Raw genomic sequence first — 20180 nt, forward strand, 5'->3', positions numbered from 1 at the left:
AACTATTCGTTTTGCTTCTCCATCTAAATATCCCCGCAAAAAAACATGCTTGTCAATCAGCGATAAATTTTCGTTTTTGTCGATACAGTTTTCAAAACGCTCCCAAAAACTATGGAATTCCTCAATTTCGCCGTAAAACGTATTTATTTTTATTGTAGGCAACTTTACTGTAACATTTGAAGGCGAAGCTGAAAAATTATTTATATTGGCAGCTGTTGGCGATGTTTCAGAAATTGAATTCGTGTTCCGATTCGCTGTTCTTTTGAAATTAAATAACGCCAAATGAGCATTTTCTGTGTATCTTTCGCATTCTATTATGTCTTCCTGATATTCTTCATCATTTAAAAAATTATGTATTTCATCGTCTGCCAATGTTAATTCTTTAATTTTATCTTGTAAACGTTCAATGTTGTATTCTTTTTCAGTTTGTGTACTAGCAGCATCGTTCAATTTCGTCGTTAGTTTCGTAATGGCGGTACGTAGCGTTGTTCGTTTGCGTTTAAATATTACAAGTTTTTCACTACCGGTAGCCATTCCAATTTAGATTTTTGACGAAAGTAATTATAAAAGGTTCAGTATGACTTACCGAATTATTTCGGCACCAAATGTTGGATTTTGTTGAGAGCAAATCAGACTGAAAGTCACGTAGAACAAACTGAAAACTTAACTTTATTTACATAAAAAAGAATATAAAAACAATAAGATGTTGCCAGCACAGGAAACTCAAACTATCTAACTAATCTCGAACTCAAACCTCAACAAAACTGTTACGGTTTTACAAATTTCCATTATTTTATTTTATTTAAAATAAACAAAGTTTTTGATTTTCTGCTTATGAAAATTTCAGCTGCAGTGGGAATGTTTCTTGCACATAAAACTTATAACACCGTTACACTTTTTGATTCGGAACATAAAATAAAAATCAAATAAAGCATTTCTTGAATTTACGTTATATTCCTCTGAGTTACTAATGTTCCAAAGGGTTTTAATGAAAAAAAACTTATCTAAAACAGTTATAAGTAATGTAATACTGATTAACTGATAAGTAATCTTCTACCAATTTTTATTATTAATTATTCAATAGTATTATTTTTATTATTGTAAATAAAATAAATTTTCCCCCTCAATTATTTTTCTATCTGAGAAAGTATCAATTTTCGTTAAATCTAATATTCTATATTTTAAGTTAACTTATAAAAAATTACATTGCTTCTGCTTCAGTCAAACAAACTAAAAAAACATAATTCTAAAAAACTAAAAGACAAAAAAATTTTCTTCTGATTTTTATAGTTTAATTAGAAAAATTAGAAGTACTACAATTACAAAACAAAAACTGGTAAAACTAATTTTTTTAATTAAACAATCTGTATTTACAGTTAACTACTATACATATGGTAACAAAAGATCAGAGTAAGAGAGGGAAAGAAATTACAAAACAATTTCGTTGGACAAGTCTCATTGAAAAGAAGAAGAGTTTATACAAAACTAAAAAGTATGATTTAATCTTATTCTTAAAAATATCAAATGAACATTTAACCAATCAACTTACAACAATTACATTTGTAACAGAGGGCAAATTTAGATAAAATTCTTTACCTTGATAAGCTTTATTTTCTTCGGATAAAGCAAATAATATTGCAGTTTTTATATATATGTAATATAAAAATAATATTACAGTTATTATATGGCTACCTTATCTTAAAATATTACATTCCATATTTATTAACTCAACATGAATAATTTAATACAATAATTGGTGTAATACTCGTAGTGTGAAAAACATTAAATTGTTTAATTTCCACTGAAAAGAAATTTTAAAAATATCAGATAACCTACACTATATATTACATGTATATCAAAATTTTTTAAAACTCGACAAATAAAAATTATTTTTTATGCACATTTGGTTTAATTGTAATTATATAAGAGACAAAGAATTCTGGAACATAGCAATTTAGTTGTGTCTGACGTATAAAAACGGCATTACACGGACATTATTTTTAATATATTATTATCTGTACATCTACATTTAATTAAATCATTTAGAAAATTAATTTAAATCCTTAAAAAGATTAATTGGAATGTTATTTTAGTAATTAAAATTACTTAAAGCCATGGGACATCAAAAATGCAAGTTTTTTTTTTTAAAATGACCCAAAAATATGTTTGTCAAATGAAACATAATGCTATTTTTTTTTATTTAAAATCACGAGGGATTAAATAAATGTATTATTAAATTATTAAGAAACAAGCAAAACTGAAAATCAGCAGTTTCTACAGTTTATGCAATTAGTGCAAATAAATTTAAAAAAGACGTTTTTTATAGTGTTAATTTTTGATTATAAACATTTCTATCTACCTTTAAGTTATTTTTATTGTGTTGACGTTAGTTTAAAGTAATTAATTAAGCTTAATCAGAACTTATTTCGAATAAACAATTTTTATATCGATTTTTAAAACTTCAAGTTTAATTAAACGTTGTTGAAATTATTAATCCCTGTAGACTAACATTTATAAAATCTGTAATTTAATCAAAATTTTTCTCCAAGTATTTAATAAGAGATATAATAAATATTTGTTGTTTTCATTCCTATTTCGTTATTCATTCCTATTTTATTATTCATTCCTATCCCTAACATATTTCGTGTTTTCGCGTAGAATTTAACAAAATATTTAATACTTACTTTTATAAATGACATTTATTTCCAAAAAAACACTTTGGAAATTAAAATTTAATTAAATAAAGTGAAATCGGATTTACATTAAAAGAGTAATAGAGTAAAAAAAAATTAAATGTAGTCTTAGTTTGTAAGTTAAGTAAAAAGTATTAAATATAGAAATATTAATCTTAAGAACATTGCGACAAATGCATGAATTATATGTGCTTTTTTATACTTTTGAGAAATTCATTGAAGATTAGCATATCAAATAAATAGAATATCAAATGTTGTATTTTCCGAGATATTAAATCCAAAATGCAAGCTATATGAATTAGTTTTACTTAGTTAACAGAAATTTTAGCACCAAATGAATTTTTTCAAGTCTTTCTGAAACTGGCTTTAAAAAGTATGAAATTTAAGCTTCCTTTTTGAAAAATTCTTCACTTTTAGTAAAATAAATATATTATTAAAAAGAATAGATGATATTAGAATAAAACTGTGTAGATGTTTAAGATATTATCTTCAGCATTTTTCTAAAGGCTAAGTACTTAGCCTTTGACGCAGAATTTTTATTAATTTTTCATGCTTTTTTTCGTTATTTTGTTTTAATTTGGGTTAAAATGAGCAAAAATATTATATTTGCCATTTTAATAGTAGTTTATGGTTACGAAATACAGATTAAAATAAAAGTGTCTTTTTCTGTGTTAAGGATAAAATCTTCCAAATAACGGCTCACTTACAAACAATGGTTTTTCAAATTCGCATTTATTCGCAGTTATTTAAAATTAAGAAAAACAGTTATTCATCATTGAAATTTCTTTACGTGACAAATTTAATTATTGATAAATTTTTATACTGAATAAAGAAAAATTCAATTAAATTCTGAACGTAAATAAAAACAACAAAGCGAATAATCAACTTATAAACGTTAATGAGGATTATTCATTTCCTTGCTCAGAAGCATTATGGACAGAACCAACGTGAGTATTGTCTTTAACATTGAAGAAAAGAAAAATCCTTCAAAATACTAAATTGCAGTGATATTTCTGGTAAAAAAAGAACCATAATTCTGGAAATAAAATCATAATATAGAGCAATTAAACCATTTATTTGATATTTTTCCGGTTTCAGCGGTTTAACGGCTTAAGAGAAATTCCAGTTTTTAAACTTATAGTTCTCATTACCACACATTTAGTAAAACAAAACTAAAAGTAAATTTCACCAAATAAATAATTTGTATGCCCTGCTCTGAGATATCATGACAAAATTATCAGATTTTATCACATTTACCACAGGTTATCACATATTCCAAAACCATATTTTATTGTTTACTTTACCAAAATAATTACCAAAACTTTATAAAAAAATAAAAATACCCAGCTTTTCGTGGTTCTCATAGAACCAGGTATATATTACTATATTCTGGTAGTTTAGACATTTATTTATTTTCTCAATGTAGAATATTCTGCACTCTCGAAATCTTTCTTAAAATGCTATGTAACTTAAACATTCAATGAAACACACAATGCAATGAAATTTTAAGAATACACTGTAACAATGCCAAGATCAAATTACAGTAAAAAGTACTGGCGCTCAGGGTGCCGATACTTTTAACCATAAAATTTCTCTTCACCAAAAAGTTTTGACGGAACAAAGCATTTGATGTACCATAGTATATTACAGTAAAAGCTACTCTAAAAGGTATTATTATTGTAAAATTACTAAATCATTCTAATTAAATAAATATTAAGACAAAAATTACGGTATAAAATTTTACAATAAAAATGAATTTTACTGTAAAAAGGAATTTTGATAGGATTTGATCTGGAATTTCTTACAGTGTAAAACTCTTTCACCTAATTTGTCTTCCTAATCTAAGCTCTGAAACTTAACATGGAGTTTAAAAGTACATCTGACATAAAGTTAAATTAAAAATAATTTAGAAAATAACAATTTATTGATTTAAATAAATGATTCAATTACGGAGATTTCACTATGACAACAACTATTACTTTACTGTTAAAAATAAATAATTTACTGCCTGTGGGTGTTTACGTTAATGTTGATTCCACAACTCTTTAGACTGTTAATTTTGGTATTCTTAAATTAAGATTTGTATTGATTAACCTTATTCTCTTTAAATATTTAATTTCCTTTCAAGTTACATTCAACCAACTATTTAATTAAAGAAAAATGCGTCTTTAATTGAAAAGAATTTCACTAACCTCTTAAGTTTTGAAAAAGCTGGCTGGAAGGACTACATCGCCATACATTACGTCGAATAATGGTTTTGTATTATTTAAAGAGCTAATGAAGTTTGAATTGGGTTAAAAGTACCGTAATTTTTCTCTGTATCGAATTTAACGCATATTAAGTCAATTAAATATTAATTAATGTAGCAAAATTCTCTAAGATGTAAATGATGTAACAAAAAATTTAATCAATTTATTTAGAATCTAGCATCATCAAATCTAATTAAATCACCTCAACTTATTAGGTTTTGAAAACGGAAACCAGCTGGAACAATTACAACTCCGTGTATTTCGATTAATAATATATTCATATTATTTTAAAAGACAATGTGAATTTTCAGTTAACTTAATATGTTAATAAAAGTTTCCTGTTCATTTTTTAAAAAATATTTACAAAATTAAATAGAAATAATTTAGCAAAATACAATAAGATGTAACGAATGATGTCATATTTTTTTTTTAAATAATCAATTCTGTGGACATTATATAGTTTATTCTTATCTCGCCCCGCCCTATTTTAGGGCATACGAGAGTTGATACATACACAAATGATACATTAGAAATACGTAAATCTCTAAAAGTTACATCAACAGTGAATATAAAAATCTGAATATCTAAAATAATGTTCAGTACAATTCTATAAAACAAGTTAAAGCCAAATAAAATAATAAAGTAGTAAAAAGGTTAAATAAAAAAATAAAAAAAAAACACAAAATCACCCAAAAACCAATAAATGTTAAAACTTTGCAGGAACATGCAAAACAGTGATAAAATATAGAAGTTAAAATTCGATAAAGAGGTTAAAAGGCAGAACAAGTTAAGAATCAAAACAATCAGTTAAAAGTTGATAAAAACAATGCTTGTTAAATTAAAAATTTATAAAAACAATACAAGTTAAAACGTAGAGAAGTTTAAAATGAAATTAGATAGATACACAAGACACCAGCAATAGTGTTCGCAGGCTCCGAGCATAGTTAAATGTGGTTCAGAGTGTCCTCCAATGTTACCTTTATAATTTGTTTAACATTACACTGTGGACATTATATAATTGTTCGCGTAATTCAATTTGAATTTTAATATGATTGAATCATTAAAATCTAGTGATTTATCATTCCGACAGAATTTGTTTGGGTATTATTTTATTTTCTAATTAGGTTAGATATGATATTTCGGAGATTATAAAATTGCAAGGAAATGTATCGAATGCTGTGCATTAATTCGTATATTTTCGAAAGTGTATTTTCAGCGTATTTTTCGAAAACTTATGAGTTGAAAATTTTATGAAGTAAAAACTAATTTAATCTTAATAAGCATTTGAAGGATTTGGTGTGAAAAATGTTATGTATGATATTAGAATAAAGCATTATACATTAAGGGAATATTACACATTAAGGGAATATTACACATTAAGGGAATATTACACATTAATGAAGTATTTACCAGCATTCTTTAATCAGACATTTATGTTCCATTTATTAGAAAATTTTAAATGCAGATAAGTTTAAACTCACAATAGGGTTCTATTTAAATAAAACAGTTATAGTTATTTGATTAACAAATATCTGTAGCTGATTTTTTAGGAATGTACTATATGATGCTCTATTATTGGAAAAAATCAATCTTAACATGCAGATCAAAGTAGCTATTTTTATATTTATATTGATTCATGAAGAGAAGTCAAATTTTACCATCATGCTTAATTTTTTCAAACTATCACAAATAGGAGTTTTTGAATATTGTCACAAAATTGTTATAAGTAAGCCATTAAATAATATCAAGCAAAAGTTACATTGCTATCTTTTCAACTTGCGATCATATGCAGTCTAATAAAATAATGATATTTAATTAAACTTTAATGAAATTTAATTTAAAAGTTTTCCAGTGCATAACTTTTTTTTTCCAATTATCTTTAAATTTAAATTATTTATTCTTATAGAAAAACAGATCAAAAGCGTAATTATGAACAAAATAAACGCGTGATTTCAATATACTTTCGCAATATTCATTAGGGGACGCAATCTTTGCAAGTCATACATCTGGAGATTACCTAGCACTATAAATAAAAAATAATTAACATAGATATTTAAAGTGGACTCCATTTCACTCACCCGTCGACTGAAAATCCATCAATGATCAATGAATTTCAGGCAATAATAGGAATACGTTTCTAAATTAAATAGGGATGTGAATGAAGACAGGAATGGCACAAGCGACAATTGATTGATTTATTCAACTAAGTGATATAGTTCAGTCTTTCGCTTGCACTCCTCTATTATCAAAAGACGGATAAATCAAACAATTTTTATCAAACACAGCTGAATGTTAGTAAAAACTACTGGTATTATCCCTTCAATAATTGATAAAAAAAAAACAGAATAATCTTAAACATTTATGCCTTATGGCGAACTTACTGATGTCTATTATGAGTCTATATGTCTACTATGAGTCTGATGTCTACTATAATTCAGTCATAAAGCTCGGTTATGAGAAGAATGATGTTGGAGTGGTTTGTTACTCCTCTAAATACATTGAATTAACAGAATTGAGTTTCGGTCGTGTGTTGGCAACAGATATTTTCTTTTCAGATAACGTAAGTGACGTCATCCGTGCATATCATTATGGAATCTATATATAAACCATGCATTGTTGTAAGCATGTGTTCTTGTATTGTCTCTTCACTATGTCACTTCACTGTGTTGTTGTTGTTTCCGGTGATGTACCAAATTTCTGTTAAGCTGTATTTATAGTTAATATCTTCAGTTGTACGCTGTATCGAGATGGTACTGTATGAAGTAAAGAAATGTTTAAATCTTCAAGTTTCTTTATGTGAGTTAACACTTTCACTCACTACTGTGCTTACTCTGCTAACGCATCAACAAATGGGGTGAATGGAAGCACAAGGTAGTCACTATCATTCTTCCCAACCTCATTGGCTGCTTTGGTCCTTAACTCAACAATAAAAGAAAAATTGCTAAAATTTATTTCTTATGAAAACTGACCATATTTTCTTTTAACAATGTAAATATTCAGAAACTTAATAAAAATAATTATCTAAAAAAAAATTTTTTTTATTGAAATGAATCGACAATTTTAAAATAATTTGCTAAGAGTGCAATCACGCGCAGTGGCATTAACAATACTAATCTTCATAACTAAGCCTAACCTCCAGATGAATTAGTCGATTCGTTAACCGTTCAGGTTGTTCCTGAATCAATAATTCAGTAATTTATAGAAATCACTGCTTGAACTAAAGTGAAAATATAAGTATTACCTCTTGAGTTAAGTAGTACAACTACCTTTTGCACCCGCTGTCCCAATATCAAGACACTAGCACAAATGGTCCCAGTATTATAAGAGAGTGAGACAAACTCTTGTATAATAAATTGTGAAGATAGAAAAATGTCCTTTGCTATTAACCAATGTATACTAATTTACCTGGTACCAATACGTTTTCAAAACATGGAAATTTCACATTGCAACAATGCTTTGATTTTCAAAGTATTGCAGCAAAACAATGAAAGCATCTATCGAAAGTATCATTTGTATTCTTGGATTTTAGAATCCCCAAGATAAATTATGCTTACGCTTTCTATTTTCAAACCGCTTAACGGGGCAATCCGATTCGACATTTTAGAATGTGACCTATGACTTGTTTTAGAATGGATACCTTATAAATTATTGTCACCTTGCCTTCTATTTACTAGTTCATTACCTTATAAATTATACCTTAAAAATTTACGTACATTTCTCAATTTATTAGTATATATTTTTAAAAAAATTGCTAAATTGCATTTAAAGTTACATACTCATACGCTTAACGATTTGAAACTTTAGAATATCATCTATGGCCAGTTTTAAAAAAGATACTTTGTGCTAGTTAATAAAAATTCCGTAAGTTTCCCAATTTATTAATAAGTTTAAACAGAAAATTGTGAAAATTTCCTATTTGAAAAATAAATTTTGAATATAGATATAATATATTTCTTGTTAACCAATGCAGTTTACATGCAACAATGCTTTGGCTTTTAAAACAATGCATCATAACAATAAAAGTATCTATTTTTATCTCGTTTTTCATTTGCATTCCTGATTTTAGAGATCAAAAAATTAATTTTGTTTACGGTTTCCATTTTAAATAACAAAGTGAATAACTTAATAGTTTTTTTACTCAAACGACTGTGTTTTCTTAGAAATACCAAAAAACTTGCGAAGCAAATCGATTCGTCATTTTAGAATATGACCTATGGCCCCTTTTGGGAATCGATTTTTACCCTCGAATAAAAAAAATTTCACTATCAAACAGAAAACACGATATTTAGAGAAAAAATTTTCAGTAAGGAATAATTTAGTTTATTGTTAAAAATTTTTCGTATGAAATATTTTATTAGAAATATATTAAGCTTAAAACGAAGTTTGATTTAATATTGCTCTAAATAATGCATTCGTATTAAATTTATTTATCGTTTATCGAATTATTTTTGCTTGTTCTTTGACAATTTTTGATTCGGTAAAAAAAATTATTAATTATTTATTTATCAATTAATTAATTTTTAATCTGAAAAAAAATGGGTCAATTGCCATACCATAAGCAAAAAGTTGCATTTGCCAACTCTTAACGAAGTAAGCCGATTCGACGTGTTAGAATATGGCCAGTTTTAAAAAGGATACCTTATGTATAAAAAAAATTTCAGTGAAATTCTCAATTTATTAATGTAAGTTTAAAGTGAAAATTGCGAAAATTGCTTTACTGAATAATAAATTTTGAACATAGATATATAATCTTTCTCAAACCAATGCAGTTTGCATGAAACAATGCTTTGGCTTTTAAAATAATGCAGCGTAACAATAAAAGTATCTATTTTTATCTATTTTTTCATTTGCATTCCTGGTTTTAGCGATCCCAAGATTAATTTTGCTTACGGTTTCTATTTTAAGTAACGAAGCGAATAACTTAACTCAAGCGACTCAACTCAGCGAATAACTTAACTTTTCTACTCAACCGACTGAGTTTTCTTCAAACTACCAAAAAGCTTAACGAAGCAAACCGATTTGTCGTTTTAGAATATGACCTATGGCCCGTTTTGGGAATCGCTTTTTACGCTCGAATAATAAGAATGTCACTATCAAACAGAGAACACGATCTTTTGAGAACAAAGTTTTAGTATGCAACAATTTAGAGTATTTCTAAGGATAATTCGTACGGAATATTTTATTAGAAATGAATTGAGCATTAAACAAAGTTTAATTTAATAGCATATTAAATAATGCATTTGTGATCAATTTATGTGGCATTTGACAATTCATTTTAATTTGTTTGTTGACAGTTTTTGATTCTGTATGGAAATTATTAATTTATTACTTTTCATTCTGCATAATTATGGGTCAATTGCTATACCATAAGCATAAAATTGCAAACGCCAGCTCCTTTAAAAATTATAAATAACATCTTATAATACATTATCTACATTTTAAGAAATCTCCATACTCTGAATACAAAAACTATGCCAACTACTTCAGACTGAAGTGGTGTTTCACTAAGCATTGCTCTCTTAAAATGAACGAGAGAAAATAACTCAACTTGAGTGCTATTTAGCTCTTTCCTCTAGAAAAAAGCCGCCTTCTCTTCTTGAGTTAAAATCACTCAAGTGAAAGAGTTATATGGAAATAGCTCAAGTTTGAGTGAGAAAAATTTCACTCAAACTTGAGTTTGAGTGATTTTCAGTATTACTTGAGTGGATCGTTTTCACTCACACTTGAGTGATTTTCACTCGAGTTTGAGTGATTAAATGTATCACTTGATTGGGTCCTTTTAACTTGAATTTATGTGACTTTCAATCATTTTTTATTCATAATTAGCATCATTTAAGTGAATATATTTTAATCACACTGTTCAATGTGGAACTTCCATTGAAGTAGGCGTTACCAGATCGAAGTGGGCGTTACTGCGTGTTTAAATCACATCCGAAGGTCACGAATGTGGGGGAGGAGTTATCGACAATGCCAACCTCATCTACCGAAAGGTACCTCATGATTGAATCAAGTTAGCATGTTTTATATACCAGTGAATCGATGTTTATTTTTCGTAGTGGTAGTTATGCCGCAAACGCAAAATAAAAGTGGAGGCACAATCTATTTAGATCACAGAACATAACAATTTCATTTAAATTTATTATCATATTTTTTTAAAAATAAAACGATAGAAATTCCAGCTTATAGCTAGCACACAATTAAATAATAAATAAATAACTCAAGTTTGAGCTAAAAGCACTCAAATATTGCTTAAATAAATACCACTCAAGTTTGAGTAAACGCAAAGCAAAAATTTCGCTCAAATAAGAGCGTATTTCACTCAAGATGAGTTTTAAAAAATTTAACTCTTTTTTGAGAAGAGGAAATCACTCTTTCATTTTAAGAGTGTGCGTTACATCGAAACCAAAGATAGTTCTGATTGCAGTGAAACACCTTGAATATTCTTTTTAGTTAAAGTAGCCGCCACTATTTGTTATTCGACAACACTGAAATTCTGAATTGCAGTTAGATATGATGCAAATAAATATCAATAAAGTTACTTTCATAAAACAATATAAAGCAAGAATTATAATTTTAGAATTCTTATATTTAATATTTCTTGAAATAAAATTATTTTGTTAATCAAACATAGCTGCAGCACAAGGAGAATATTAACATGAATTCGTACAAAACTGAAGTGAATAGAATTTAAATATTATAAAATTATTTTATACAACTAACAATTTAATGTAAATCTTATGAGAAAACAAATATCTTTATTACATACAGCTAAAAACATATGCATTTAATAACAGTTTATATGAGAAGTTCATCAAATCAATCCAAATGGAAGATTTAAATTCCTTTGGCAAATAACCAACCACAAACAATATTTTTTATCAATCAGTACAGATGATTGAAACTTTCTTGGTATTTAATAGGCAATGACCAGTGTGTCTTTTAAATCTCACAATATTTCACCAGAGCACTTCATGTAAAAAAATTGCCATCTTAGCTGACATATTGTCACTATCTTGAAATTGCACAATTATACTCGCCTTAAAATTCCAATAATGGTACAAAATCATTTTTTATACGTTTAATGCATGTTCTACCATCATTTCACTCAAGAATTTAGTTAAATAATTTAAATATACACTAATTATTCACTGAATTTACGGAGCTCCAAAAAGCACAACTTTTTTCACCAACGAGCTGCAGATTGGTGTGAAATTTATCAATTATCGGTGGTAAGATTTAACTCCCTTTGAAGTGTATAAGAACTCTATATTAGGTTTTTAACTTGAACTAAAGTAATCATTTACACAAGCTTCAGAATTTGTCATCAAATTCAGATAAGCGCTACTGCACAGTTTCTACGGTGCATAGTACTAGTATGTGCCAAAGTATTAAAACAAGACAAAATAATTGAGTGTAATTATAAACTGAAAAAGATAATTATTGCAAGAAAAATATAATATTGCAAATGTATTGCAAGATTATGAATTTGAAAAAATAAATAAAAGAAAAATATAAAGAAAAAATTAATTCGTATTAGTGATAACTGAACTCAGTGGCGCGACAGCCCATAGAGGGCCAAGGCCTACTGTGCCCATCTCAGTGATAACTATTGCTGCATATTATAGCGGCTATTTTGTCAGTCTTATCTGTTTTAATCTGAGCAGTAATATAATACACTAAATGGCAGTTGCACGTTTTCAATAAAAGAAAACAACTTTCTTGTCTATAAGTCCATTAACAAGACAATTAGTTTACCACTCTCTACCATTGTTCTTTGCCAACTACCATTTGTTGAAACATTATTTCATTTATTATAATCAAATATGAGTGACACTAAAATTAATTCATTTCGTATATTTTTCTTGCATATGTAATCAGCAAAGCTGGAAATCTGGAATTTTTTGCAATGCTGAAAAGCAGTTGGCGAAGTACGAAATGAAACCTATCACAAATTTACCTAGGCCTTATATACATTGCTAAATGACAAACCGGTAATGAATGAGGCACTGTTGGTTCATACTTTTAATAATTATTATTATTTTTACTATTAGATGAAAGTAACTTATAAGTTCAGAAAATAGATTCATAATTCGTTTTGTTTACTGAGAAAATCATAAATTCTTAACAATATTCATGTATTTTTGAGAAGAACTGGATTAACTGAGATAAACATGCAGCAGAAAAGTGTGGGTCATTTTTCGGTATTTCCAACTGGATTATTATTTTTACTATTAGATGAAATTAACTTATAAGTTCAGAAAATAGATTATTATTTTGCTTTGTTTACTGAGAAAATCATAAATTCTTAATAATATTCATGTATTTTTAAGAAGAAATGGATTAACTGAGATAAACACGCAGCAGGAAAGTGGGAGTCATTTTTCGCTATTTCCAACATCCTAATCTTTTATGCACATACAATAAAGTTTTAGTAAGAAAATATACTTGCTGAACAAAAATATGTTATTTTTCTTTAATCGTGAACTCTTTCATTCATTTTTAAAGGAAATTAGGAATTCTTTGTCAGTGATTTTAAATTCATTTAACCTTACTATCTTACCGGCATTGTATACAGTCCCAGTATTTCCTTCGTTGCAGTAACATATAAAACAGAATTAAAATCATTATGACTATATTTAACTTGAGCAAAGGAATAAATGTAAAAACAATCACGGTACTATATTATCAGCATTGTATACAGTCCCAGTATTTCTTTCGTTGCAGTAACATATAAAACAGAACTGAAATTATTATGACTGTATTTAACTTGAGCGAAGGAATAAATGTAAAAACAATCACGGTACTATATTATCAGCATTGTATACAGTCCCAGTATTTCCTTCGTTGCAGTAACATATAAAACAGAACTGAAATTATTATGACTGTATTTAACTTGAGCAAAGGAATAAATGTAAAAACAATCACGGTACTATATTATCAGCATTGTATACAGTCCCAGTATTTCCTTCGTTGCAGTAACATATAAAACAGAACTGAAATTATTATGACTGTATTTAACTTGAGCGAAGGAATAAATGTAAAAACAATCACGGTACTATATTATCAGCATTGTATACAGTCCCAGTATTTCTTTCGTTGCAGTAACATATAAAACATAATTGAAATCATTATGACTGTATTTCACTTGAGCAAAGGAATACAACAATCATGGTACTATATTATCAGCGTTGTATACAAACCCAGTATTTCTTTCTTTGCAGTAACATATAAAACAGAATTAAAATCATTATGACTGTATTTAACTTGAGCAAAGGAATAAGTGTAAAAACAATCACGGTACTATATTACCAGCATTGTATACAGTCCCAGTATTTCCTTCTTTGCAGTAACATATAGAACAGAATCAGAATTCAAATCATTATGACTGTATTTAACTTGAGCAAAGGAATAAATGTAAAAACAATCACGGTACTATATTACCAGCATTGTATACAGTCCCAGTATTTCTTTCTTTGCAGTAACATATAAAACAGAATTAAAATCATTATGACTGTATTTAACTTGATCTATGGAATAAATGTAAAAACAATCATGGAACTGTTTGATTGATTTTTAAACGTAATTTTGTTTCAATTTAAAGGAATAGAATTACATTAAAAATAAATTTTAAAAAAAAATCTCTGAGCGATCAGTTTTTAAATCGATTTGAATTTTTTTAAGGATATTATGATCCATAAAATTCGAATTGTTGTCCACAGACTACATTTCAAAAGCAAATTCGTAAACCACTGTTCAATTCAATTTAATCTAACCAAACTGAAAGTCTTAACTTCTTATGCGAACTCCAACTGTAAAATCTTCCTACATAAATAAAATTAATATCACGTCAAAATATTGCAAAAAGAATATACTTAAAAAGATTTCTATTCAGACGAAAATTAATCAACAAACTTTAAAAACAATAATTTAAAAAACATTTAAAAATGATTTTAGAGCATCGTATACTTGTATTATTATAACAAATATTGAGCTTTTAGTGGAAAAATATACTAAAAACGTTAAAATATTTTTTTGTACATAAATTCTTCAATGAAACAGAACTGTTTAAAATAGCGTGTAACGTAAACGGAAAAAGAATTAGAATTAATCGAAGCATTAAACTTCATAATATTCCCCAGACAAAAATCCACGTTTTGCTTGAATAAATCGGCAATAAAATTGTTTTTCTCTTATGTTATCCTATTAATTACAAAGCAATACCAGCAGAGAAAGAGTATATTTTGTGTGGTTGAATAAATAAACTATTCAAACAAATAAAAAAATTGTTATCTGAAGAACAGTAGGTTATTGAATAAAATTCAATTTGAAGCAAAACTAGTAGTAAGAGAATTAATAACAAAGCTAAAATATAGAAATCAAGCATGCGAAATGTAAAATAAATTAAATATTTGAGCATTTTACATCGAGAAAAATATTCTCGTAAAATTTCCGTAGTGCATTGTAATGACATTTCTGAAAAAAATATATAATTTTGGTAATAAAACGAGCTATAAAAACTATAAAACAGTATTTTATAGTTTACTTTTCCAAAATCATTATCAAAGCTCTTCGATAGTAATTACCGAGCTTTTTTGATGTTTCCATAGATCCAGACACATGGTACATTTTCCCATATAAGGATTGTTTTGATCAAACATTTTTTTCTTAGAGTTGAATAAATTTCTCTTTTCGTATATTTTGCCGTGCACAAAAGGTAATAAAAGAAAACTAATTTTGAGAAATTTAAAATTAATTATTTTTTTATTGCAAATTCACTAATTTCATGCTAAAAAGTTTTTTTTTCTACATAAAATAGTTCAATATTATCTATTATTTTATTTTTAATGATCTGAATTACCGGGTGCATACTGCTGTACAATAGAAAATGCAACATAAGCGACAAAATATTCAAAATTGAGATTTTTAGATATTTAGCATCTTTGTATGACAAACTACTTATTGTGAAAAAAAAATTTCTTTGATCGCTTTTTTGAAATTTAATTTTAGCGTTCATACCATTAGCAATGGAAAGAAAATAATTGTCAATCAAATTTACTCAAAATCTATAGCAATGCACTTACGTTGTTTTTTTTCAATCGTACGGTGCTTTTTCAACTTTCAATTCAGTATAGTATGCAAATGTTTACGCTAATTTTATCAACATAACTTTAAATGACAAAATTCGAAATACGAAGATATTTGGTCAAATAATTCTGGAGAAACAAATATTTGTTAAAAATGTGTCCTCTTGTCAAAGACGCAAAAAGTGAAAATAAAACAAAGAAACCAAAATTTTCAACCACCTTGTTGCTCAAATTATTATGACCAAGTTTTTCCAGTTTACGGGTACCCACAATCTGTCCAAATCTGTCCAAAAACGGTATATTTTTGCAGAAAAAGTATGATTTTGGGTTTAACTTTGAACTATAAAATATTGTTTGAATTATTTCATCATTATATTGAAGGTTAAGCTCTCTAACTACTAAGAATAAGTCTCAGTATGTAAAAATCTGTTCATTACATCAAAAGTTATCAAAGTGTTTTTTTGGAAGAGATGCTGTACCTCATTTATGCTAAGCTGAACTCAAGGTTTTACCTTCATATGAAAATGTTCACTTTTCAAACACATTAAGTTCTTTCTAATGTCAATGCATATTTGCTTATTCTGAAAATAAAATTAGTTTGTCAGTCAAGCAATCAAACATATGCGTGGCACATAGAGAATATTAAGACAAGTTCGAACTAGGAAACGTATAGAAATTATACATTATAAAAAAAATTTTAATACAGTTTACTAAGTCTAAAAAACTAACAATGCAGTCCTACGTCCTTAATAACATTCTACAGACAATCTCTACTGTAAAAACATTCTAAAGCTCGCCAGCAGTGGTGTTTTAGAAGTGAAAATAATCAACCTATGGTGTGAAAGCGCGTGAGAATGGTGTAAACTTTTATGATAATAAAAACTTTAAATTTATTTGCAGTCTTTAAATTGTATATAGAAGCTCGATTGAGTGTTGACTTGAAAACATGTGTTCTTCCACAGAATTCTTTAGGTTATTCAGCATCAAATTCGGAGAGATAGTACACCACAGATCTTACAGTACGCTTGGGCACTTTAACTTTGAATGTTCTTATAGTACTTAATGTATTTAATCTCTTTTATTAATTAATTCAAATATTTTAGCCACATACTTTAAATCTCAAGACGATCAAGTTAATACGTGATCGTTTTCTTGGTGATGGAATGGTTTGAGAAACCTTAAAGTTAGAGGAAATGAAACTTATCAATAATCAGGCTTGCTAGTCATATAATTAACTCCGAGTGTCCCTAAGGAAATTTACGTTTATTAAGCAGAACTTAATTTGCATGTAAGCGATTCCTATAATTGGCTATTAATTATACAACTTAACATCTTAATGCATGTTTGAACTTCTCAGCACCCACTCATTTACCATTTATGTAGGAGGTACATAAACAGAAACGTTAATTTTTGAAAATACGCCCATTTTCGAAGGAATATTTCTTTAAATTAGACAAGAAAAGGCTTACTATTTTTATTTTAGAATGCTTTTCTGCACTTCAATTAAGAATGATGAAACTGTATACCATTTGTATTTTTGCGATGATGTTTTTGTATCTTCAAATGCAATCTTGCTTAATTAAAAATCAAAAGGATCATAATCTTGCTGTTTTATTTTATGTTTTCCATACATATAATTTAAATTATTACTTTGCATGCATTTGTTGATAAACATACAATTTCGAATTAAATTGCTTAGATAATTAAATATCTTAAATTTGCCATTTTACTAACTGAAAAACCATTCTTCTTACGGGATAAAAAAATAGTTAATAAATCGACATTAAACAATATTGCACTGCAAAAGTTTCAGCATCAAATTACGTTAAAAAGTATTGGCCTTGAAGGTGTGAGTACTTTCTATCGCAAAGTCCAATTTAACCGGAACACGTTACGGAACAAAAAGATCTGCTAAACCGGAATTTTTACAGTAATAATTACAGTAAAATTACTCACTTTAAATAAATAGTAATATAAAAATTACATTATAATATTTTACTGTAGAAGCTGATATCACAGATGATTACAAATGATTTTACAGACGCAACGTGCCGGAACTTTTAACGGTAATTTCATCCGGAATTTTTTACTCATGCACAGAACTGAAAGGCAAACACCGTAGCAATTATTAAAGATAAAATAAATTATTATTTCTTTCTACTTCCTATTATTTTTTAGTCGTGCCGGTAATTTTACGTTATTAAATGAAGCAAAACACGTTTTTAGAAGTTCATCCCAAACGAAATCAGATTAAGTATATTTTGTATCAACTAATATTTAACTTGATTTATGAAAATCAATACATCCTCTTTTTAAATTTGTGCATAATAAAAAAATGCCAATATTTAAATCACTTGAGGTTCAAAGTCGGGTTACTCAAAAAATAAAAAATTTAAAAGAATCCATCATTTCTATATTTTGCATATAGTGAATACAAATGTGCCAATAATATATCCAGTTGATATTTAAAATCTGTTAACCTAGAAAAAACAGCATAAACTAAGGACATATCCAGATTTATGAATTTTTTCGCCTTTTTTACAGCTTTTATTCGAACGTGCCAAAACTTATTTCCAAACTTATTGATTAACAAATCTCTATCGATTAAGCAATAGGTTTCAATCAAAAAAATATTCGGGCAAATATATATATATATATATATATATATATATATATATATATATATATATATATATATATATATATATATATATATATATATATATATATATATATATATATATATATATATATATATATATATACTAGTTGAAATCAATTACTAAATGCGAGAATATCAATTTCGTATTAATTAGGGCTAAAACTGGATATTTGGATATTTGAGACTGATTTTAAGGTAAATATTCATTTTCTGTGATGCTATTTTAACAAGTGGGCACTTCAGTGTTAGGATTCCATTACAAATTCTGTTTACACAGTCGATCCAATTATAGACGAGAACATTTGCGAAACATAGTCAAAAGACTTTTTAAAAATCAATACAAACAGTAAATGAACCAAACTTGTTTATTTTGTAAAGAACGATTCACGTTAAATTTGTTTGCGCAAACTACAGATCGAAACTACTTCCAAAACTTAAAGATTCGGAATTCTCTTTTCGGAGATTTTAAGTTTAGAAAGGAAATACTCGTACAACATTTTAAAGTGCCTACGTAATGATAAAATATTCCATTTACTTTTGAGAATTAATCTAGTTTGCTCTTGAATTAAAATATCGTATCATTCCTACTGTGCAATGTTATTTTTGTTCATATATATATATATATATATATATATATATATATATATATATATATATATATATATATATATATATATATATATATATATATATATATATATATATATATATATATATATATATATATATATATATATATATATATATATATATATATATATATATATATATATATATATATATATATATATATATATATATATATATATATATATATGAAGGAAAAAAAAGGATGCATTTTTTTAAAAGAAACCAGAAAATAAAGAAAATAAAAGATATAATCTTTTCATCAGCCCACACGATTATATCCACAAAAAAGAGTGCTTTCTGATATTGTATCAATATATCCAAAGCAAAATATATTAATACAATGGTGTGAGAAGCACTCAAAAAAAATTTTTACAAAAATTACAACAAATTAAATAGAACATAATAAGTAACAATAACACGTAAAAACAGTATAAAACAAAATAAAAGAAAAAGAAAAAAAACAGTATAAAACAAAATCTCTAAAGCGAGTAGCGAAATCAGATGTACATACATGAACGGGAAATTTTTCAAGAATGATTTAAAAATATTTTCGCAACAAGATTGCCAGATTACAAAATATGAAAACAAAGGCGCAAATTGAGTGTAACTAGAGGATTTTAAAGTACTGTTCTTACTGCATTACTGAAATGATTTGTTATGCTGTGCATTGATTTGATAGTTACCAAGGATGGGCCCGAAATGGATGTGCGCAAGGTAATATTATATATATATATATATATATATATATATATATATATATATATATATATATATATATATATATATATATATATGTGTGTGTCTATTTTTCTTGTTTGTATTTTATAATCGGAGTTGAACAGTGCTCAAATTCTTAATCTGC

At 26.9% G+C, this 20180-nt stretch overlaps 1 protein-coding gene across 2 annotated transcripts in view; it reads right to left on the reverse strand.

Annotated features, from left to right (window-relative positions):
* LOC107453525 (potassium voltage-gated channel subfamily KQT member 1) overlaps window positions 1–20180 on the reverse strand; it is a 443886-nt gene that overhangs the window by 262131 nt on the left and 161575 nt on the right. The window lies entirely within an intron of this gene.

The sequence above is a fragment of the Parasteatoda tepidariorum genome, chromosome 8 (genome assembly GCF_982258835.1).
Source record: "Parasteatoda tepidariorum strain Cologne lab strain chromosome 8, Ptep-v5.0, whole genome shotgun sequence".
NCBI classification, from domain to species: Eukaryota; Metazoa; Arthropoda; class Arachnida; order Araneae; family Theridiidae; genus Parasteatoda; species Parasteatoda tepidariorum.